This window comes from Hippopotamus amphibius, chromosome 7 (genome assembly GCF_030028045.1).
Source record: "Hippopotamus amphibius kiboko isolate mHipAmp2 chromosome 7, mHipAmp2.hap2, whole genome shotgun sequence".
NCBI lineage: Eukaryota > Metazoa > Chordata > Mammalia > Artiodactyla > Hippopotamidae > Hippopotamus > Hippopotamus amphibius.
In genome coordinates this window covers 47,499,394-47,512,982 of record NC_080192.1, presented here as the reverse complement: position 1 = coordinate 47,512,982, position 13,589 = coordinate 47,499,394, and the positions used below count along the sequence as shown (strand labels likewise).

The 13,589-nt window shown below is 40.0% G+C and overlaps 1 pseudogene; it reads right to left on the bottom strand.

Annotated features, from left to right (window-relative positions):
- Window positions 1-2,571: 2,571 nt before the first annotated feature.
- LOC130857607 (cytochrome b-c1 complex subunit Rieske, mitochondrial-like) overlaps window positions 2,572-13,589 on the bottom strand; it is a 33,967-nt pseudogene continuing 22,949 nt past the window's right edge.

The window sequence follows — 13,589 nt, the reverse complement described above, 5'->3', positions numbered from 1 at the left end:
GCCCACTGAAATTATTCAAACTAAACATAGGCAAACCATTCTCACACATAAATCATACCCATATTTTCTTAGGTCAGTCTCCCAAGGTAATAGAAATAAAAGCAGAAATAAACAAATGGGACCTAATCAAATGTATAAGCTTTAGCACAGCAAAGCAAACCATAAACAGAACAAAAAGACAACCTATGGAGTGGGAGGAAATATTTGCAACCGACAAGGGCTTAATTTCCAAAATATACAAACAGCTCATACAATTCAGTAACAAGCAAACAACCCAAACGGAAAATGGGCAGAAGACCTAAATAGACATTTCTCCAAAGAAGACATACAGATGGCCAACGGGCACATGAAGAGATGCTTGACATCACTAATTATTAGAGAAATGCACGTCAAAACTATCATGAGGTACCACCTCACAACAGTCAGAATGGTCATCATTAAAAAGTCTATAAATAATAAATGCTGGAGAGGGGGTGGAGGAAAGGGAACCCTCCTCTACTGTTGGTGAGAATGTAAATTGGTGCGGCCACTATGGAAAACGGTATGGAGGCTCCTCAAAAAACTAAAAATAGAGTTGCCATATGATCTAGCAATCCCACTCCTGGGGATACAACCAGACAAAACTTTAATTCAAAAGCATACACGCACCCCTAGGTAAATAGCACTATGTACAATAGCCAAGACATGGAAACAACCTAAATGTCCGTTGAAGGATGATTGCATAAAGAACATGTGCTGTATATATGTATACACACACACACACACGCACACACACAATGGACTATTAGCTATTAAAAAATGAAATAATGCCATCTGCAGCAACATGGATGGACCTACAGGTTATCATACTAAGCCAAGTATGTCAGAAAGACAAATATATGATATCACTTATATGTGGAACCTAAAAAAGGATACAAATGAACTTATCTACAAAACAGAAAGGTACTCACAGACACAGGAAACAAACTCATGGTTACCAAAAGGGAAAGGTGGGGGGGAGGGATAAATTAGGAGTGTGGGATTAACATATACATACTACTATATGTGAAATAGATAATCAACAAGGACCTACTGTATAGCACAGGGAACCCTACTCGATATTCTGTAATAACCTAAATGGGAAAAGAATACGAGGGTGAGTCAAAAATTATCCATGCTCTGGCTGTAGATTTTATTTTAATCAACTTTTAGAAAAGACAAATACATTTTTTGACATAATCTTCTTGCTTTTCAATACACTTTGTCCATCTGTCAAAGAGCTTTCGTATTTCCTCGTTTTAGGCTGAGCTTTGAGCCACGAATGCACTGCGGTCTTCCCTTCTTCATCAGAAGTGAACCCGGCTCCTTCTTGATGGCTAACACTTGTGCGACGTTCCTTGAACTTCTCTGTCCATTCAGACACACTTCTTGGTGACAAAACACTTCCTCCATACTGTGCACAAAGTCTTCGATAAATAATGGCACCAGGTACACCCTCAGACCACAGAACACGATGCTCTTCTTTCATGCAAATCACACACAAGTGGAGCATTCATTTTTTGCTCACACCACAGTTGCAAATGAACTGAGGTAACATATTCACACCTGCACAGCAGTGACTGGGGAGACAGTAGCCTTGAAACTCTGATAAGACAGTGTGGCCAACAGAAGTTTTAATGTAACTAGAGTGCGGATAATTTTTGACGTACTTGTGTGTGTGTGTGTGTGTGTGTGTGTGTGTATGTAACTGAATCAATTTGCTGTACACCTGAAACTAACACAATATTGTAAATCAATCATACTCCAATATAAAATAAAAACTTTTAAATAATAAAAAGTTTTAAAAAAAAGAAAACAGAAAAAAAAAACAGCAGCAACAACAACAGCAACAAATAAATGGACAGCTGAATTCCATGATTTAAAGAGGGGAGAGATTGGTAGGGAGAAACAAAAGATGTTGTCTGACATTTTTCTCATGATTAGGCAAGGATTATGTGTTTGGGAAGGAAGACCACAGATCCCATTTTCATCACATGGCATCTAGGATACGTACGATCTGCATAACTTATTACTGTGGGTGTTAACCTTGATCCACGGGCTGAAGCTGCATTCGCCAGGCCTCTCTGCTGTGAAATTACTCGTTTTCCCTCCTGTCCATGCTGTACTCTGGGGAAGGAAGTCGTTATGCCCAGCCCACACTTTACGGAGTGGGGAGTTACACTCCGCTTCCTTGTGGGCAGAGAATCTATGTAAATTTTTGGAAGACTTTTGCGTGGGAGACTTGTCTATTCTCCCTTTCCTTTGTTTCTGTTTGCTCATACACTGGTCTGTAATTTTTAATTAGAATTAACTATCAAAGACCTGCACCTTTGAAGTCTCTGAGCATAGCAATGTTTAACAGTGGCTTCATAAGGTGAATGCATGAAAGTATTCAATATTAAATTCAATTTACTTCACGTGTTTGCAAACACATTATTAGGAATTCTTAACTATTGCAAATCAACTAATTCAAAGTACAAAAGGCTTGTTCTTCAGCAGCTCTTCTGAGATGACACGAAAACTGACAGAAGCCTATGACTGGAGTCCAGGTCTCTAACCAACAACCACTATATCATCACTGATGAACTCATATGAGGGAACTCCAAGGTTGAGAGGTGCAGGCCCCTTCCTGATCCTGCCGGATGCCTCATAGTGTGACCCATGGCAAGGGCAGTAATAACCACCAAATCACTTGCATGTGCAATGTGCACACAGCTAAGATGAGTGAAAACACCTATCAAGATAACCCAGTCAGCTTTCTTTACTTGCTCTGCATCATGCTGTGAGTCCCTCCACTGGGACACTTCAACTGCAGCTTCCTGGTCAATCTCCTTGGTTCTACAGCGCACAAACAGCGGTTTGCCTCTCCATGTGGAAGCCATGTTCTTGCCCTCTGGAACATCAGATAACTTGATTTTGAGTTTGGACATGGCCAACACACCCGCAGAAGCACTCATGCTGGAAACAACCTGAGTGACGACATTCCTGGCAGCATACCCAACACCCACAGCAGTTGTTGCAGTTACCAAACAGGAGGAACCTTTCCTAGCCTCACTGCTCTCTTTTGAAGACTTTGTACTATCTAACCCTTCAGCAGGACCATAGTCAGAGAAGTCAGGCACTGTGATGTCTGTATGGGAGCAAAGAACAGAAGCAGGGGCATTGAGGCCCACGGGGGTGCCCAAAGGCCGGCCGGCGGGGCCTGGCCACTCAGCGGCTCCGGCACAGGAAGGACCGACAAGGGACGTGGCCGACAAGGCGGGCGCAAGAGGGCCCAGGCAGGCGGCAACCAACGTCACGGCAACAGCACCTGCCTCCCTTTCCTTTGTTTTTAAATTGGTTTACCTCCATCTGAAATGATGAAATAACAAAACACTCCCAAGATGTCCATTGCTGAACACACAGTTTATTTCTTGTTCATGCCGCAGTGTCTTCATGGCTCAACAAGTGGTTCTGTTCCACACAGTCACGCAGGCACCCGGGCTGCAGAGGTTTTACCCACAGGTAGCTACACCTTCTGACACATACAACTTCACCAGTTGCCAAGGCAGATAGAACGCACTGGAGTGTTTTGCACTAGCAATTAAATGTTTCAGTTTAGAAGTGACTAGTATCATTTCTACCCATAGCTCATTTTCACCTTGCTATCCTCAGCATTAACATGGTGCCTCTAATACAGGAAATATTCAATCATCTTTTATGATTTATTGAATCAGTTAATGAATTCCTAAACTTACGACCAAGTGTTACACATGACCTTCTTCCACAATACAATTATTCATGTATAATTTCTTGACAATTGAAGTAGAAATTTTTTTCCCTTACTAACTTTAGTGAAGCGTTGAATAATACCTTCAAAATTTTTTACATACATTGGCATGAGGAACCCTGTGTCTCAAACATATTGTCTTATTTCTAATTTATTCCAGAGGCCTGAGTTAACTCTTTATAGAAAATGATTCTCTCTTCAAAATTCTAGGTTATCTTTTGTAATTGTTTTCTCATGTTGGAGAAGCACATCCTTATATAGTTTGGGGTTGGTTTTTATTTTTAATTTATTTATTTATATATATTTTTATTTTTGTCTGCGTTTGGTCTTCCTTGCTGCACGAGAGCTTTCTCTAGTTGCTGTGAGCAGGGGCTACTCTTTGTTACGGTGCGTGGGCTTTCATTGTGGTGGCTTCTCTTGTTGCGGTGCATGGGCTCTAGGCGCACAGGGGCTTCAGTAGTTGTGCCTCACAGGCTCTAGAACATAGGCTCAGTAGTGGTGGCACAGGGGCTTAGCTGCTCTGCGGCATGTGGGATCTTCCTGGACTAGGGCTCGAACACGTGTCCCCTGCATTGGCAGGTGAATTCTTAACCACTGTGCCACCAGGGAAATCCTGTGGTTGGTTTTTAGTTGAAAGTTTGTATTACTTCCACGCATCATTTGTAATAGCAAAGCACTTTTTTAACACAGGTGTTCAAGAGAGAAGACTAACACCTTAATGCATTTTTTATACAGGAAGTTTACCAATTTTGTTGAAACCCTACATTGTACACATGAATGTGCTTCTTTCTGAGAAGGCAGAGGAGAAACCTTAAAGGAGCACAAGCCCTCAAAGAGCTCATCATGATGAATATGAGGACAATATGACAGCAAGCCACAGAATAGACAATCACATCATAGATTACATGTGATTGACGTCCGTGTGTTATAAACTCTGAGTCCCCAGAGTTCAAGGTTGGCATGCTCTGGATGCAAAGTGGGTTGCAGGGGAGAGAAACTGGACACAAGGAGACTACTTCAAAAGCCATGTCAGTAGTCCTGTCACAAAATTCAGATCTAAACTAGGTTTCACACACCAGAGTACGTCAAGGATATTGGACCTGCAGTGGATTGAACTTCTTACATGAGGAAGATATTTTAAGTGTAGTTTTTATTTAGCTTCATTTTAGTCCCATTATTTTTCACAAAAACTAGCAGTCACGTGTGTATATATGTACATGTGTGTGTGTAAACTTTCCCATTTTAGAAGATTGTATTCTTATGAGGAAACTTAAAATTATCTTAACTTCCCAGAGGTTAAAATACCCATTCCTTTTTTTAAGCAGGTTAGAGTTTACCATTCTATATTTGTAATAGTATTCCTAATTTACTAAATTACTCTTTAATTGAAAATCATTTTGAATCGGCAGTCAAGGGAACTATTTTCCAAAATAAACGTGTAAGGCACTGATACTAGTCCTCATCATCTTTGGGTCGGGTCATTGTGCAACTTGTGTGTAAATGGTGCTGTGCTTGTGAGTTCAGATCCTATTTGACTGAGTTGGAAATAGACCACTCCCATGCCAGCAAGCAGCCATCTCACAGAGGTATGATATTGACCTGATATGGGGGGTTGGCGTGAGAAAATGCGTGGCTGCATCTTAAACAATTTAGAGTGAAGTCAAAGGGATAACATCATCATCTTCAATTAAATGTGTACATATAAATTGTTGTTAAGAAGAAGTTAAGCATGTTATCTTCCTTGCTTGCTAAGGGTAACGATAAAATGTTTGTTTGTTGAGAGGCGGGAAAATACAACCCAAGTATATGACCTTATTCCCCTATTTGCAACAATTTCTTCTCTCCTCTCCCAACATTTTGTGATGTTACCAGAGCTAATTTACAAATTGAAATCACTGTTTTCTAGTTCAATGAAAGAAGTTTAATGGTTATGCAGTTGCACTGGCACAAATAAAAAGACCGAACCAAACCTTAAACCCAAAAGTCATACATAACAGAGAAATGAAATCAGAATACTCTTCTGGAAAGCGGAAATGAAAATGGGAATATTTCCATCTCTTTGTAAACACGACTATGTTTTACCACATGTTTCAAAAATTGGTTACATCATGATAATATCTCATGATGAATGCCCAGTTGTTGCATAAACTAAGAAGGGATTTTGTAACCTGACCAATGTGGAAAGGGAAATATTTGTTCATAATGTGAAAAGGGGAAGTGAGATCCAGCCTAAGTTCTAATTGCATTGACTTTGGAAGTTTAAAGATAACAGAAATAATATTACAAAGAAAGTATTCACAAAGAAATCAAAAGCTTTCCACAATTATCAGTTGTTTGCACATCAAGAATACCGATTTTTAAATAGTCTCTAATTGTTCCATTCCATTGCCTGGTGTTAGATCAACCTCTGAGAGAAAAATCACACGTTAAAAATAAATACATAAAATGGGTTTGCACAACTATATCGGGAACTAAAATCAGACAGGAGGTAGACAAAGAAGTTCTAGCGTGTCAAGGGGTGAGAATTGGGTTGCAGTGGAATTTCTTCCCATTCACTTCAACTTTTACAAGGTAATGTGGTAAACTGAAAAGACCACGGAACTGACCTGAATCCAAATCGCAGCTCTTCCACTCACTAGCTATATGTCTTTGGGCAAGTGACTTTTCTTCTCTAGGACATATATTTTTTCATCTATAAAATGGATATAACACCTACATTTAAGACCTCTGTAAGAATTATAAGTAATGTTTTTTAAGTGGCAAACACTTCGTAAGCATCTGATTAACAAAAGCTAGTATTATTTACCTTTCCTTTTCCCCTGTATCTCGAAATAGTCTGGATAAACTCTGGTCTTGATCATTCAAATCTCCTAAATATCTCTTGAACCCTCCCAACTCCATTACCCAGGCCCCACCCTTGTCTGCCATCTGGATTACTTGTCAGTTTTCTAGCAGCGGTCCCTGAGGCCAATCTAGAGTGTCTTGTTTTGTTTTCTTAAGATTCTGATCTAGTTACTCTCCAGTTTAATACTCATGAATACTTTCCCATTGTCTCTGGGATTAAGTGCTAAATCTCACTGTTTGGGGGATTAAGTTTCCCCGGTCTGATCCGGCTCACCCCTCCAACTTTCACTTTGCCACCAGATATCCTCACATTTCTTTCACTGTCTACATAGCACATTGGGGAAACAGCAGGAATGAAGACAGAGAAGAGAGTGAGGACATGGCAAGTATCAGGAATGGTAAAACCTCCACTATGACTAGCAGATTTACTCGGCTAGTACTGTTTTTTAGGCTTAATGATCAACAGATGGGTCAGTAACTTGTGGCTCTGTGCTAGAGCACAGTAACTAGAGACTCTTATAGCACAGTATTGGCACCATAGTAGAAATAATTTCTCTTGTGTTGGTTAAATAGTATGATTTTTTCTCAGTATGAACCAATTACCTGACTCAACACAAAAACAGCAAGGCCATAGAGTAAATTAAGTACAAAAGCTAGATGATTTCTGCAGTTTGGATGGTGTCAGGAGAAGCAGGAAGTTATTTTGCTTGTTTGACCTATTTTGCAAAGAGTGGGAACTTAAATTACAGGGATATTGAGAGCTAAAAGAACAGAAAGTGGTCACTAATCCTTGAGGAAAAAAATACAGTGGTCTGGATTAAGCAAACCCAAATCATTTACCAGTTTTCAGTGACCCATCTACCTGAGGGACCAACAAAATGCCACCTTTGGATTGGGGTCAAGCACTATTCCTAAGTCAGGGAATGTCCCCACAGGGAGCCTCTCTGACCTGGGGCCCAGGCTGCTGGACTTGCTGGGAGCAGCTGAGTGCTGGTCCTGTTTCACAAGGCTGTTACGCAACTACATTAGTTGAACAAGAAAGTAGTCCACCTTAACCTCTCAGCGTCTGGGCTCCCCTGGAGCTCCCATCTCCCTCTGCCCACTGCAAATTCTCCTAGCAGCCATGCTGCCACAGTAGAGCTGAGACCAGGTCCTCTGCACCCCTGAGCCAAGCGACACAAGGACAGCATCAGCTGGGGAACGAGGTGAGTCCAGCTGCCCTGACCGTGGTCCCCCGAGGTCCATAATGGCTTCAAGCAAATGGCACGGCTTCACTGGCAAGTGATTACTTATACCCGTGACGAAACTCATGCCAATGCCAATTTTCATCGATACAGGCAATTTTCATTTACCAGCGTCAGTTACTTGCCGTGGTTGTCCTATTTTCATACATTTTCATGTCCCTCATATACTGACACAAACAGATTTTAATTTTGTGCTAATAGAGAAAAGCAGGATTGTAGGAGCAACAGCAACAACAAAAAGCAGTGGGATAGATTATAGTGAAACAAGATTATCAAGACAGAGAGGTCTGTCCGAATAGTCTGTCGCTGAAAACTGAAACACCTAGACTTACCTCCAGAATTAATGGTGACCTAAATCATGGAACCAAAGAGCCATTTTCAGGAAAGCAGTTTCATCTCTAGGGTTCCCAAGAACCATCTCACTTCCCACTCACCAATCACATTCTCTCCAATCACATTCAGAGCAGGTGAGTCTAGATCAAATAGCTCAGTGGGTATAAATTTGCTATACCATAAGTGGGTGCAAGAAACACCACTTTGCTTTATTTTTCTCAATCAAACAAAATTTGTCTCTCAGCTCCACTTCCCCAAATGGTAGGTCAGTGATTGTCTTTTTAAACTTTTTTAGCTAAGCCCCTGCCCAGGAGCTTCCAAGCATCTCAAGAAACTACAGAATCCAGAAAACTTAAGGAAGACTTTAAGTTTCAGTCCATCACTGAGCTGTTCAGATGGTGGTTATTACCCAAGCTGACGTGGCTCATCCGAAGGCAGAAGCTCCTTTTCAAAGCTTCACTGAGTCCCAAGGCAGGGCAATTAGTGTTCAATGTCCCCAGCAGCTACATGCCATCCAAGAGATTTCTTGCCCACCCCGCACCCTCCATGGGAGTGGGATTCAGGGCCCTGCCACTTTTCAAGCCTGCTACCACTATCATCTTAGATCTGACCAAATTTGCCTCCTCAGTTCCCCTGGCCTCAGGGAACCCCCTCCCCAGTTTATCCTCCTTCAATGATACAGTCTCCCAAATAAAAGCCTGGATGGGACATAGTGTTTCAGGAGCTTGCCAACATGTGTTTTATTCTGAGGAATATAAATTGTATTCTTGTAAGAGTATTTTTTAGTCTTTTAAAAACATTAACTATACAATAAAAATGATCCTACCAAAACAGCACTGTCTGAGACATTGTCTCACGTTTCTTTTCGTATAGCTTATATGCCATTTTAATGCAGCTCATGAAGCTCAGTGAAAATTTAATATTTAAGTCTGTTCCATTGAAGTTTAAGAGATCACTGATCTGAGTACAGAAGAGCTGCATAGCAGAAAGGTAATTTTAAAGTTAAATGGCAGAACATTTCTACAAATATGGCTGAGTTCACATATACAGAGGAATGTCAAGGACTTCAAAACATTCACCCTTTTTTTTAGTGATTCTGCACATTCCTCTGTGTGTGTATAATTATTTATCATTTTGCTAATTGCAAAAGAAATATATGCTGAAAGAAGAAAACTTGGAAAATGCCAAAACATACAAATTAAATAAAAATTCTGAAGAGTATTCATAAATGACCACTGTAAACATTCTGGTGTATGTCTTTTCGTTCTTTTTCTTACATAATAACATTTTCAAATGCTTTTTAATCATAAAATACATGTATTTTTTTAAGTCAAATAAAGTGTCATAAGTTTAATGTTAAAAAATGGGTCTAACATTTCCCACCCGATTCCCAACACTAGAGGTAATCTCTTTAGCTATATTCTAATATGACAGCCACAAATCTCAAGAGCATGATTACTCAGTTTTGATTTTCAATCCTAGATATTTTCTATTTATTTCCATCAAGGAGGATGAAGATTTAGCTCTCTCTCTACTCCCCCCCTTGTTGTTCCCCTTTACAACCATGCACAAACACGAGTATAATATGATGGTATAATTTCATTGTATTTCTATTCTTAAGTCTTTTTGGTTTTCTTGGAATTAATAATTGCCTCACTTTTCTGTTTGCTTAGTTTTCCATGTACTTATTCATGTATTAATTCATTACCCAAAGTCTCCGCCAGAGTTGTCAAACTCCTTTCAATGGGTTCAGACCTTCCAGGCCATCTCTAAGTTGGGTTTTCCCCAGGAGCCCACAGGACACTTCTCCTTTCATCTCAATAATTTCCCTTCTCCTCTCTCCTGTATTAGAACCCTGTTTCCTAGAACCCACATCTTCTATCTTATTTGCTCTTTTTACTTTTTATTTATTTATTTATTTATTTATTTGCTGTGCTGCACGGCTTGCAGGATCTTAGTTCTACAACCAGGGATCAGACCGGGGCCCCAGAAGTGAACGTGTCAAGTTCTCACCACTGGATCACCAGGTAATTCCCAGGACTACATCATTTTGTAATTTCTAAAGACAAATGTCTTTTTATACTACAGTTTTTTTAAGGTGGCAAAAAGAACATGTTATTAACAGACCAAAATATCTTTAGTTTCTCTGTAATAAGAAGTCAAAAGCAGAAAAAAAACTTATGTTTGGCTATTAATGTTCAGTATTTTCTCTTATTTGGAAATGATCTAGATTTTCAATGAATATCCATCATTTAAAGTTAAGGTTATGAAAAGATTTTGGAAACTGTTTTTAAGCAGACATTTTATAAAACATAATGATTGTTGCAAAATGCATTTACAAAACTTTTCAACCACTTACATCCATTCAATTCATGTGTTCCAACAATTATGGTTGAGTTGCCATGAAAATTTCATGAGATATTAAAAGTTAACCATCATTTTAAGTTATTTTTGTTGTTGACAAACCAGGCGAGTAGCAAAAATCACAGAAGCAAAGAAGCTAAATATTTAAATGTGGATATTTTTCCCTATCGTGTTGACATACATTAAGAAAATCATTTTTATTGTAACTTTATTTCTTAGGTTGAATTTATAATTTTATAATCTCAAGTATCTAGTAGAGATAAATAAACTTACTTGACTAGTCTTTATTTATACAAGTGCTTATATTTTCTTTAAGCCAGTTAAGTAGAGCTCTTTCACAAGTGTTTAGGAATACTATCCAGAGGGAGAAAAATTCACACATATATAACATACATACATACATATACATAGACATCTAGATACATGCAAACAGAGACCTTATAGTTTTCATTTAAAATATTAGGGGAAGAATCAAGATGGCAGAGGAGGAGGAGGTACACTCACTCCCTCTTGCAAGAGCACTGGAATTACAACTAACTGCTGAACAATCATCAATAGAAAGGCACTGGAACTCACCAAAAAAAACCCCTCACATCCAAAGACAAAGGAGAAGCAGAAATGAGACAGTAGGAGGGGCGCAATCGTATTAAAATCAAATCCCATAAATGCTGGGTGGGTGACTCACAAGTTGGAGAACAGTTATAAAGCAGAAGTCTTGAGGGTTCTGAGCCCCATGTCAGGCTTCCTAATCTGGGCATCCAACAACAGGAGGAGGAATCCCCAGAGAATCAAACTTTGAAAGCCAGCAGGATTTGATTGTAGGACCTCCACAGGACTGGGGGAAACAGAGACTCCACTCTTGGACAGCACACAAAAAAGTGTGCTCACCAGGACCCAGGGGGAAGGAGAAGTGACGCCACAGGAGACTGAACCAGACCTCCCTCTGGTGTTGGGGGGTTGCCTGCAGAGGTGGGGGGCAGCTGTGGCTCACCGAGGAGACAGGGGCACTCACCAGTGGGGTTCTGAGAAGTGCTCATTGGCATGAGCACTCCCAGAGTCCACCATTAGCCCCACCAAAGAGCCTATAAGCTCCAGGGCTGGGTTGCCTCAGGCCAAACGACCACCAGGGTCGGAACACAGCCCCACTCATTGGCAGACAAGCAGATTAAAGTGTCACTGAGCTCCACCCAACAAATCAGATTAAAGTTTTACTGAGCTCTGCCCACCCAGCCCAACCCACCATCAGTCCCTTCCATTAGGAAGCACCCAGGAGCCTCCTAGACAGCTTCCTCCACAAGAGGGCAGACAGCAAAATCAAGCAGTATCAGCAGTATTTCATCTTGTGGAACTGAAAATCACAGCCACAGAAAGACAGAGAAAATGAAAACGCAAAAGGCTTTGTACCAGATGAAGGGACAAGATAAAACACTAGAAAAACAACTAAATGAGGTGGCGATAGGCACTCTCCCAGAAAAAGAATTCAGAATAATGATGGTGAAGATGATCCAGGACTTTGAAAAAAGATTGGATGCAAAGATCAAAAAGTTGCAAGAAAAGTTTACCAAAGACCTAGGAGAATTAAAGAGCAAACAGAGATATGCAACACAATAACTGAAATGAAAAATACACTAGAAGGAACCAACAGCAGACTGACTGAGGTAGAAGGGCGAAGAAGTGACCTGGAAGACAGAATGGTGATAATCACTGATGTGGAAAAGAATAAAGAAAAAAGAATGAAAAGAACTGAAGACAGCTTAAGAGACCTCTGGGACAATGTTAAATGCACCAACATTTGCATTATAGGGGTCCCAGAAGAAGAGAGAGAAAAATCACCTGAGAAAATACTGGAAGAGATTGTAGTTGAAAACTTCCCTAACATGGGAAAGGAAATAGCTACCCAAGTCCAGGAAGCACAGAGAGTCCCAGGCAGGATAAACCCAAGGAGAAACACGTCAAGACACATAGTAGTCAAACTGACAAAAATTAAAGACAGAGAAAAGTTATTAAAAGCAACAAGGGAAAAATGACAAATAACATACAAGGGAACTCCCATCAGGTTAACAGCTGATTTCTCAGCAGAAACTCTGCAAGCCAGAAGGGAGTGGCATGATATATTTCAAGTGATGAAAGGGAAGAACCTTCAACCAAGAATACTCTACCCAGCAAGGATCTCATTCAGATTCGACAGAGAAATCAAAAGCTTTACAGACAAGCAACAGCTAAGAGAATTCAGCACCACCAAACCAGCCCTACAACAAATGCTAAAGGAACTTCTCTAAGTGGGAAACATAAGAGAAGAAAAGGACCCTCAGAAACAACAACAAAACAATTCAGAAAATGGTAGTAGGAACATGCATATCGATAATTACCTTGAATGTAAATGGACTAAATGCCCCAACCAGAAGACACAGACTGGCTGAATGGATACAAAAACAAGACCCATATATATGCTGTCTACAAGAGACCCACTTCAGCCCTAGGGACACATACAGACTGAAAGTGAGGGGATGGAAAGAGATATTCCATGCAAATGGAAATCAAAAGAAAGCTAGAGTAGCAATACTCATATCAGATAAAATAGACTAAAAAAAATATTACAAGAGACAAGAAAGGATATTACATAAAGATCGAGGGATCAATCCAAGAAGAAGAGATAACACTTATAAATATATATGCACCCAATATAGGAGCACCTCAATACATAAGGCAAATGCTAACAACTATGAAAGAGGAAATCGACAGTAACACAATCATAATGGGGGACATTAACACCCCACTTACTCCAATGGACAGATCATCCACACAGAAAATTAATAAGGAAACACAATCTTTACATGACACAATAAATCAGCTTGATTTAATAGATATCTATAGGGCATCCAAAAACAGCAGATTACACGTTCTTCTCCAGTACACATGAAACATTCTCCAGGATAGATTACATTTTGGGTCACAAATCAAGCCTTGGTAAATTCAAGAAAATTGAAGTCATATCAAGCATATTTTCTGACCACAAT